The sequence below is a fragment of the Daphnia carinata genome, chromosome 2 (genome assembly GCF_022539665.2).
Source record: "Daphnia carinata strain CSIRO-1 chromosome 2, CSIRO_AGI_Dcar_HiC_V3, whole genome shotgun sequence".
NCBI classification, from domain to species: domain Eukaryota; kingdom Metazoa; phylum Arthropoda; class Branchiopoda; order Diplostraca; family Daphniidae; genus Daphnia; species Daphnia carinata.
Window position 1 is genome coordinate 596,272 of NC_081332.1, and position 10,684 is coordinate 606,955.

At 37.7% G+C, this 10,684-nt stretch overlaps 1 long non-coding RNA gene across 1 annotated transcript; it reads right to left on the minus strand.

Annotated features, from left to right (window-relative positions):
• Positions 1–7,234: 7,234 nt before the first annotated feature.
• Positions 7,235–7,640, minus strand: LOC130701723 (uncharacterized). Its single transcript, XR_009004197.1, has 2 exons — positions 7,443–7,640; positions 7,235–7,379 (listed from the first exon to the last, which is right to left on the minus strand). It is a non-coding gene; the product is annotated as an uncharacterized LOC130701723 (long non-coding RNA).
• Between the last annotated feature and the right edge of the window lie 3,044 nt (positions 7,641–10,684).

Here is a 10,684-nt window from a genome sequence, read left to right on the forward strand (position 1 = left end):
CTTGTCTCTATACTAGTTGAAGTAGTATTTCTTTTGACAAAACTCTTCAGTTTCGAGACATTTACACAATCTTTTTCTTCTTGGAACCATACAAGGGTTTCACAACATAATTCAGGGAATTAAGTCGCGCCACTATCTTATAGGGACCGTGGTAGTGGAAGAGTAGCTTTTCTGATCGTCCCTTTTTTTGAATAGGACGATGTACAAGGACGACATCCCCAACTTGGTAGGTTTATTCTTTACGGTGCTTGTCGTAATTCCGTTTGTGACGGGCCTGAGCCACGAACATGCATCGCTTTGCAATTTCGTGGATATTATTGAAACGGGATGCAATGGTTTGAACATTAGAGTTGACAACGTTTGTGGCTAGGAGATTGGGATTGCTACCTAAAACTACATCAATTGGAAGAATAGCTTCTCGGCCGTACAGAAGAAAAAATGGAGTCATTCCCGTAGAATCATGGCGACTAGTGTTATAAGCAAACGCAACAAAGTCAACATACTCATCCCAATCAGTATGATAGGTATTCACATACATCGACAACATTTGCGCGAAAGTGTGGTTAAAGCGTTCCACTTGTCCATTACACTGGGGATGGTATGATGTGGTGGACAAGTGGTTAGTTTCAAAAGCTTTATGGAGCTTCTCAGTAAAATCGGCTTTGAAACATTTTCCTCTATCAGAAATTAAAAAAGAGGGTGCTCCATGTTGAAGGACGATTCTTTTTACAAAGAAATCAACAAGTTCGTCAGTCGTTGCCCGGGGAACCGCCTTTACTATTACCCATTTGGTAAAGTAGTCCACGGCTACAATAATTTGTTTTTTTTTTAAATTGACTGTGGGAAAGAGCCAATCAAATCAATACCAATACGCTCAAAAGGTCTTTGCGATTGGATAGATGTCAACAATCCTAGTGGTCGTTCAACAGGCCTTTTCTTCATTTGGCAGTCAACACATGATTGGACATAGCGAATAATCTGTCGCTGCATGCCAGGCCAAAAATAACGAAATCTAATTTTCTCTAACGTTCGTTTCACCCCTAAATGTCCCGCTGTAGTGTCGTTATGACAGTCTAAAAGCACTTCGGTTACCAAGGAGGGAGGTATGCACAGACAAAGGTAATCTTGGCCGTCTCATATTAATCGATGGAAAAGGACACCGTCTTTTAATTCGAAGTTATGAATAAGTTTTCTCAGACGTCGGGAGGTTTTTTTTTCACTTAGGCCGGATCGAATGGAACCCCACTAAGTCGATTCCTTCTGAGCCTGAGCCAAATCAATAGTCAAAACGGACGGAAGGAAAAGCATGGGGATATTCTGTTCAGGTTCAGGAGCTTCAATGGGATAACGCGATAGGGCATCTGCATCATGATGAAGTTTGCCACTACGGTGTACAATTTCTAAATCCAAGTCTTGCAATTGAAGACTCCAGCGGGCTAAACGACCCGCTAAGTTCTTCTTTTTCAAAAGCCAACAAAGGGCATGGTGGTCGGTAAGCACTCGAATTTTATTCCCCATATGTAAATTCTGAATTTCTCCGCCGCCCATACAAGAGCCAAACACTCTTTCTCGGAAATGGAATAATTTAACTCGGCTGAGCTCAACGAGCGACTAACGTAAGAAATAACCCTTTCTCTCCCTTCCTGGTGCTGGACCAAAATAGCTCCAATACCGTAACCACAGGCATCAGTATGAATCTCAAATGGTAGGGCGTAGTTGGGGTGGGCAAGGACAGGGGGTGTTAGAAGTTTTTCTTTTAATGCCTCAAAACTACATCATTGTTCTTCACCCCATAGGAACGGTTGTTTATGTTTAGTCAAATTGGTCAAGGGGCGAGCCAGAGTAGCAAATCCTTTAATAAACTACTCTACTAGGGAGAAGAACACATATATGCTACGTCGATCATTGTCCCTAGAGGTAGTCTTACTATGGGGTAAAGGCAAGGTTAAAGATAAGAATGAAGGGCAAGCTACAGTATGATGGAGTATTACATGCTCATCATTACTTCCCAGGTACAGCTTCGAGTGAAAATGGGGAGAGCTATTAATGACTTTAACTATGAGACAGGGGTACGCTTCTCTTCGCTAAATTTCTTTTACAGAAGTTCGAAGTGTTAACGCCTTAAAACGTGTTGTCGATACGTTTAGTGGAAGTGGACTCACGTAAACCCAAACTAAAAAAAATGCGAGAGTGCAAAATTTTGAATTGAACTCTGGATATTTACGCATATTGTGAAAACAAGACCATAGGAAAACTCTACCCATTCTTCCCCAGGATATCATACTCACCATAAGTAAACCAGTTTATTAATCTTCTGTCTGTGGGCTTTACAAAGTTTTGGCATAAATGGTCGAGTGGCGTGGAGACAACTACTTACCTGAAATAAATGTTCGTAAATGCTTAGAATTCGTTAAGAAACATTTGAGCTGGACTGAGAAGCAGTGGAATAATGTTTTATTTTCCGTCGAGGCTAAAGAAGAAGTTTTTGGAACTAATAGGCGCTCATTTGTAAGAAAAAAGCTGGTGAAAGACAGATGTTCGGACGGTCAGATTTGGGGATGGCTCAGTAATGTGTTGAGTAGGAATTTATTCTAACAGTTTTAGCACTACACCAATAGAAGGAATAATTACTAAACAAACATAACATCAAATTTTCATTCGAAAGGGTTTGCAACTATGCAAAAAGGTATCTTTTTTGTAATAACGCAAACCAAAAAGGTTTTTATCATTCTAGGTAGTTTTAGGGGAACTTCTCCAAGAAGGCTTTACGTTCGAAGAGGATAATGATCCTAAACATGTCTCCAATCTATGCCATGCATATTTAGACAAAAAAAATTAGATATCGACGTTTAAGGGAGCATTGTTTTTTTCTCCAGCCGATTAGGTGTTTTGAAACTGCTGATTTCGCCATCTCATAGCCCCGATCTTAACCCTATTGAACAGGTCTCGGACTTTGTTAAATCGAAGCTAGCTGAAGCATATAGTCACAAAAAGTGAAAAAATTTAGAATGAGTTACAGAGGGTGTAGCAGTTTGTAATTGATCAAACAAGTTCAACATTACATAGCTACACTAAAAGACCGATACGAAGCAGTAATTTTAGCCAAAAGCGGTAATCCAAAGTATTCAAAATTAAATAATGTTCCCATTTTTAAATAATTTTTTCCAAATTTAAACCGAAAATTAAATAAATATAATTTCTAATGTTGCCACCCACACGGCACATCTCCTTCCTGGGAACCTCCTAAAAGGCTCTTAGCCTCCCCAGCGCATCAATCATACCGTTGAGATGTACTGAGGAGGGCCAGTAGAGGCTGGAAAATTGTGGAGAAACATGCCAATATTTTCAATTTAAGAAATTGTTGGTGATGTGCTCAGGAGTGCTTTAGGAAATCCCTCCATGAAAGTAAGATTCGTGAATTTTAAAGTATCACAAAAACATTTAGCTCAAGTAGAATTTTATATAATGTAAATTTTGGGGTTTACCATTTCAAATTAGAATTAAAAATATGAAATTTAGAATTAGGTAACGATAGTAGTATGAAATAGTAAAAAATTTATGAAATTGGAAAAGTTTGTTATGACCACTATAAAGTGCAATATAAGTAATAAATATTTCTGATTTTGCTCTAATAGTATTTTGTTAAACGAACACTATTAAATATAATATAGTTCATGTTCTCTTGTAATTTCAATTAAAATAGCATACGAAAAAAAGGTTTTGTGAACCATTTAAGTAATGAGTAAACACCATCGGTATTTTAAAAAGGAAAATGCATATAGGCCGACGTTTTTTACGTAACATGTTGCCTAGTGGATTGGAGGCTCATCGTTCCAATTGGAACAATTTTTGAAAATAGTCTTGTCTCTAAATAGAAATAGGACTAATGCCTTGGTAAAATAGGACTGACGTAAAATATTTTGAAAGTCAGTCATATTTCATCGCCAATTTCAATAAAAGATCAAGCTTTTGAATGTGAATAAACCATTTCAAAAATTCTATTGTCCTTTAATATTCATTTTTTATTTTAATTACATTTAAATGCTTGGTTCTATAATTGGTTCTGTATTGGTTCTATTATATATGCTAATAGCATGGGAGGTTATTGCTACTACCTGAGGATGATGCAAGAGGGACTGAAGAGCCTGTCAGGCAGCTGCCAGGTAACCAAAAAGAAGGTTACAAGAGGAATCGAGGACGGTTATGGGGAAGACTGGGGAGGATAGCAGGATGTTCTGCGGAGGTACTTAGGAGCCAGTTGTGCCGTGTGGGCATATGTATACCCAGGTTTTATCATGTGTTTAAAATAAATATGAATAGTTTGTCATTTTTCCATAATAGTGTGAGTGTACTTGTGTATTGATGCCCAGCTCCCATGGTGGCGCTAGCACAAGTAATTATTTTTTTCTCAGTAATCAGAATTTCCAACTTGGGGGTGCAAGGAAGTATTTTTTTAATTGATCAAGTTAAAAAACACACATTATATCCCAATACGCACACACATTATACAAATACAATATCACACTAGCAGCTTCCTCCGTAATGTGTAATTTTAATATGCTAAATTTTTCAATAGGTTTAATGACTGATATTCGTGAAAAATCCTGACAAAAATCCCCCACCCATCCCTCGATTCATTTAGATCACCATCGATTTTGGTAATTTCGATTTTAGTAGCAGATGTACAATAACCATAGCGTATGTAGTAGGTTGCAACGTCAGTGCATTGATTTCGGAGCAATGTTCGTAATTGGAGATCACTCCTCTTTACTATGTACAAACATGAAGTGTAGGCTTTACTCTAGATTGAGGACTCTTGTTCTTCTGCTTCACTTGGTCTTCACCTTCTCCAATCGATACTCATTTTGTAAAAACGTTTGACGAAATCTTCATGTTGTTCTTGTAACTCATGGTTCTTTATGAGTCATTTCCTTCTATCGTCTACAAGTTCAAAAGATGTCTTTGCTCCAATGAATCTGTCCTCTTGACATGCTTCGTCACAAGTTTTCAGGTCCTTTTTACTCTCCTTTTCTAGAATGTCTATTGTCACTACCATCTTTGCTTGATTTTGGGATAGTTTGGGGTAGCCGGTGAAATAGGACTAAAACGAAATAGGACTGGAGAAATAGGACTGCAAATATCCAGTCCTATTTCTACCGGAGAAATAGGACTGGGAGAAATAGGACTGACTTTTCAAAACTTTTAGGACAGTCCTATTTCTCCATGCCAGCAGTCCTATTTCTCCTCGGCATCAGTCCTATTTCTCCTTAGAAATAGTCCTATTTATTTTATTTTATTTTGTCCCAATAGGAACGATATGCCTCCAATCCGGTAGGCAACATATTGCGTAAGAGCGTCGGCTTATATCCATTTCTCTTTGTAAAAAGCCGATGGTGTTAACTCATAACTTAAATGGTTCACCAAACATTTATCTTTTATCCTATTTTAATTTAAATTGCAGGGGACCATTAATTATGTTATATCTAATATAGTTCATTTAATAAAATACTACAACGGCCACACCAGAAATATTTATTAAATTTTTCTTACTTTTTAGTGCATAAATAACTTTTCCAGTTGCACTCATGTTGTACTTGCTCATACAACTATCAGCAACGAATAACAAGCAAGTCTTACCATATCGGTAGCGCTCTAACCTGTGACACGGGTAGTCCTATGTTCGATTCTCCGTGGTTACATTTCTTCTGAGGTTTTTAATAACATTTGCGGTTAAGTTTACTATGAATAGTAGAAGAATGTTAATGAATCTTCGCCTGTATGAAAGCTAGTTCCTCACCAGGAGCAAAAAGAACTGTTGAGATACAAGAGAATGGATGAGAGAGGAGATGGTAGATAACGGTAGATGGACGAAAAATAAATTATTTGTAATTTAACATTTTAACAATTCCTCAACTTCTTTACCAAGAAGAGGATTCTACCACCGAAGTGGATGGCCGAGCATGACATAGCATTACTCATCAAGTGACGTATGCCAAAGGATTAAGTTAATATTTATATTGACTTTGAAATAAAATTGATGAAGAAGATTTATGGGTGCTAAAGCCGAGGAAGTTGAAGATAGTTGCCGGCGGCGAATAGAAAGAAGAGATTTGCATGACCAGGAGAAGAGCAGCCGACTATAGCGCTGTCTTCGAGAAGATAAAGGTATAGATACTATCTCATTTACAAATAGTTTGTTATGTAAAAATAATAAATTTTATATTGTAATAGGATATAATCCCCCTTCCTAGAGTCCAGCGGATCGTGACCGATTTCGAACGTGCTATATTTACGGCTGTCCGCAGGCACTTTGTGGATTGCCAGCACTTTGGCTGCAATTTCCACTGGTGCCAAGCCGTTCTGAAAAAGGTCCGGGATCTTCACCTTGCCACCCTCTACAACAACAAGGGACCGAATCCAGTGCGAGACTTTGTGTTTCGCCTGCTATGCCTTGCATATCTTCCAGGTAAATAGCACACAAATGTTATATTTAATTGTCATAAATAACATTTGTGAACTTTAATTTTTTGTAGCTGGTAAAATTCCTGGTGTGTTTGACGCGTTGAAGAGCTCAGCACCTAGCGAACTTTCAGCACTCATGGATTATATGGAGCGGAATTGGATTCGGGGCAAGTTCTGGACTCCTGAGAACTGGTCATGCTTCAACATCTTAACGCGTACCAATAACGACTGCGAAGGAATGCACCACCAATGGAACAAGGTAATTTAAATTTGAACAATAATATGTAATGAATAATTAATAACAAAAATGTTTGTAGTTGGCAGGCAGATCTAATTTAAAATACAAGATGACAATGATATTGCGGAAACTGGCCGAAGAAGTTTCCCTTACTAGCACGCTACTCTGCCATGACAAAATAAGGGCTCACCGGAAGAAAGAGACCCAACTTAAGAATTCCGTACTGTTCCAGCTTTGGGCGCGCTATCAAAATAATGAGGTATGTTTTCTAAATTTACAAGAAAAAAAAGTTTCCCTATAGCTTATCATTGTTTTTGCAGCTATCTACAATGGATCTACTAGAAGAAATAGTTTTAGAGCTTAGATCATCTTTTCCCGCTATTGTTTCCTCACATGCCCTTAATGTTGCTATAAATAATATTAATGATGAACTAGATATGTCTATAATTGAATAAAATTTGTTTGTTTGTAACATGTATTTTATTTGACGAATGTTTACAAATTAACATACTTTATAAATAAACTTACATAATCTCAATTGACTTTTTTATTTTAATGTAATATGTAATGTAATACATTATGCTTGAATTATTACGATAATACTTGTTGTGCAAGCGACAACTAATGTGCCGATTGATGGTTTTGGTTCGTGGCCACAATTCCCGAGAAGATGATTGTTCTAAAAAAAATAAAATTGCAATAATTATACCAATGTACTCCATATAACTATAAATGAATTTACCTTGCATGTTTAAATCCTTCCAACCATTTACCAAACGAGTGATAAGAGAAAGCAAAAGCTTTCAATTGTCCGGAAGAACGGTTTAAGAATTCGTTGATCAGAGCTCCCTATGAAAAAAGAAAAATAAAATTAATGAAAAAGGCAAAAAAAGAACTTAAGAAATAAAAAAACGTTAAACCGGCCTGAGTAAACTGTAAAAAATTGCCACGCAAAACCTACAAAGGAGAAAAAAAAAGAAAAAAAAAATTAGTAAAACATAAGCAGTTGAAACACAATAAAAAAAGTAAAAGCATTAAGTGACGTGAAGTATAGTTAGGTAGCATACCCATAATTTGCAGATGTAATTAAATAACTATCGTAAATATTTCTAATCCTAGTCGGCCTACGTCCCGACTAAGATATCTATTTAACTGAAGGTCCACTGACCTGGGTCAGACAATTGGTTTCACGACGACACTGTGAAACCAATCCCGATACCTGTGCCCATTGAGGTGACAAGTCTCAATGCCCTTACACTTAAATTAACAATGCCAGCACTCGAACCGTTGCCTATCCGTTCCGAGCCTGATACAATGTGTCCGGGTACGGCCCAGCACTAGTGAAGTAGAAAATGTACTTACGGTTTGCGAAACCTTAGAAACAATCCGCAGCTGGGCAGGAACTGGGCAGGCCGCTGGACACGAACAACAGATGATTAGCACATTCACAGCACATTCACAGCACATTCACGGCACATTCACGGCACATTCGAAGCACCGTCGACAACCTACACCATGAAGATCTAAATACTGACTGGCTGAAATGCTGAAACCGCATGTGAAAATTGGGAAGTCAGAACTACCATTATTTGCCATTTCAGAAGTATTACCCTAAACACCAGTAATTGTTTTCTCCCAAAAAGTCTTTCATAGAATAATTATTAAAAACCTCAGAAGAAATGTAACCACGGAGAATCGAACATAGGACTACCCGTGTCACAGGTTAGAGCGCTACCGATATGGTAAGACTTGCTTGTTATTCGTTGCTGATAGTTGTATGAGCAAGTACAACATGAGTGCAACTGGAAAAGTTATTTATGCACTAAAAAGTAAGAAAAATTTAATAAATATTTCTGGTGTGGCCGTTGTAGTATTTTATTAAATGAACTATATTAGATATAACATATTTAATGGTCCCCTGCAATTGAAATTAAAATAGGATAAAAGATAAATATTTGGTGAACCATTTAAGTTATGAATTAACACCATCGACTTTTTACAAAGGGAAATGGATATAAGCCGACGCTCTTACGCAATATGTTGCCTACCGGATTGGAGGCATATCGTTCCTATTGGAACAAAATAAAATAAATAGGACTATTTCTTAGGAGAAATAGGACTGATGCCGAGGAGAAATAGGACTGCTGGCATGGAGAAATAGGACTGTCCTAAAAGTTTTAAAAAGTCAGTCCTATTTCTCCCAGTCCTATTTCTCCGGTAGAAATAGGACTGGAAATTTTCAGTCCTATTTCTCCAGTCCTATTTCGTTTCAGTCCTATTTCACTGCCAATCTAGTTTGGTAGCCACCTTGTTGTAGTTTCACAGACGGGTTGAAAAATTTTGCTAAAAAACATTACACTAGGATATCCCAAGACAAGGTTTTTACGCCGGGATATAAGGTATTACGAAAACACTACATTTGTTATATCGTAGAGGTTTTACAACTAAAGAAGCTGTTATTCAATTTACATCATCGCTATAGGGATTGAATTTTTTTATTAACAATAACCACAATTTTTATTTCTTGAGGTTGGCAAACTTTTCAACTTCGCTAAAATTTCTTCACCAGTACCTGTAGCATTCTGTCTTTCTTCCTTCATTGTGCTCTACACCATAATGGATTCCACCTGTGAACCAGATACAGATTTCAACTGCCGATCAACACTTCTAGAAAAACAGTTTGTCAATGAGCCGGATATTAGTTGAAATTCTGTGTTGCATCGAATTTGTAGCTTCACAATTCATTTATTTCATCCAGTAAACCAACACTCAGTCCATCATTACACTTAATAAGCATTAAGTTCGCAAATAGATCAGGTTTCAAGCAGAACGTTTGGCCGTTAAAATATCGGAAGCCACGCTGAATGCGCGTTCGACAGAACCTGATGCTGCTGCAATGCTTACAATACCTCTGCCGATTTCACTAAGCATCGGATAGCGATATTGATTAAGTTGCAAATATTCAAGTGGGTTCGTTGTGCACAGCTCACTGTTGGGATCCATTGGATTCAATGGAACCTCCATGTCCACGATGTTTTCCTTTAAATAGACGTCCAACTCTTGTAATGCTTTGTCAGACCCAATCACCGAAAGAGGTATTGGGTGAATATATGGACTGGCTCGATCGTCTCTTGCGGTTGGATGAAGATTATCCGGCTAAATCCTTGGTAGCAGAAACACAGACATCTCCTCGATGAACTTGAGATTGTGGATTCGGTAAACAAACACTGGCTAATTGTCCTACGTTGTTCATTATCTCTGTCAAATAATAACTTACTAGTACAGATAATGTCATATCTCAATTCAATTTCAGCAGCCACCACTTTCAAGACAGCCGCTTCCGTCAATCCTGGTGATGATCCAAGCACACTTGAATCCCGTATCAAAGATTGAGCCTGTGAAGCAAATTAATATTTAATGTGAAAACAAATTTGTAACATATCAAACAATAGAAATTACCCATAATGTAATTGACATCGCGCAGGATGAATGAAAAACGTCGTTCTAAGGATTCACGCAATCCAACGACGCAACTTTGGCAATATTTTACTGCAAATGCAAGTCGGCTATTGGATTCTGGTTTTGCCCTTCGTTTCTATCCTTGACCGTCAGAGTGAAAGCGTTCATCACACCTAGATATGCAAGAATAATATTTACAACGGTCTCGTAATCAGCTGGAAATCATATGTAACAGCTTCAAAATATTTGAGGATGACTATGATTTCCTTAAGCACCAGTTGTGGATAGACAGTTAGGGATCCGTGCTTTTTAACTACATTGGGTCGCGTGAGAACATGCGTTGGATACGTTTAAATTGCCTTCAAGAAGTTTTCTAGCTCATGCCATGGGCGATTCCAGCGTGTGGAATTATTTTGGGCAGGCGAAAGCCAACTGAATTGTAAATCATGTCAGAATCGTTCACGCTTTTCCTCGCCGAATTTACAATTTTACTAACGTCGGAGATAACGTCAGGAGCTTCTCCCT